Source organism: Canis aureus, chromosome 2 (genome assembly GCF_053574225.1).
Source record: "Canis aureus isolate CA01 chromosome 2, VMU_Caureus_v.1.0, whole genome shotgun sequence".
NCBI classification, from domain to species: Eukaryota; Metazoa; Chordata; class Mammalia; order Carnivora; family Canidae; genus Canis; species Canis aureus.
In genome coordinates this window covers 74,478,205-74,478,730 of record NC_135612.1, presented here as the reverse complement: position 1 = coordinate 74,478,730, position 526 = coordinate 74,478,205, and positions in this window count along the sequence as shown.

The following is a 526-nucleotide window of genomic DNA, read 5'->3' as shown; positions in this document are numbered from 1 at the left end:
CTTTTCAGTGAAGCTCAAGCTCTTTTGCCCTCTGCTGCATGCTAGTGGCATTACATGTTGCATGAATTCATTACAATCTTCAGGCATTTTTCAAAAAATCGCAGTAAAATTCACATACATAACATCCACCATTTTTAAGTGTAGTGCCATTACGCACATTCACGGGGTTGTGCAACCATCATGCTACCCAACTGCAGATCTTTTTATTCTCCCAAACTGAAGCTCTAGACCCATTAAACAACTCCCCATTCCCTCTCCTCTTAGCCTCTAACATCCACTACTCCACTCTCCATCTCTGTAAATTTGACTACTGTAGGCACTTATAGGAGTGGAATCCTGTAATGTTTGTCCTTGAGTGACTGGCTTCTTTCATTTAGCGCATGTTTTCAAGGTTCTCCCATGTCATGTACATCACAATTTCCTTCCTTTTTTTCCCCCTCTCTTATAATAATGGAGCCACCTCAAAACTCACTGGTAAAGCTAAAAGCTAGAAGATGCTATGCTCATCTTCTCAGACCTCCCACCT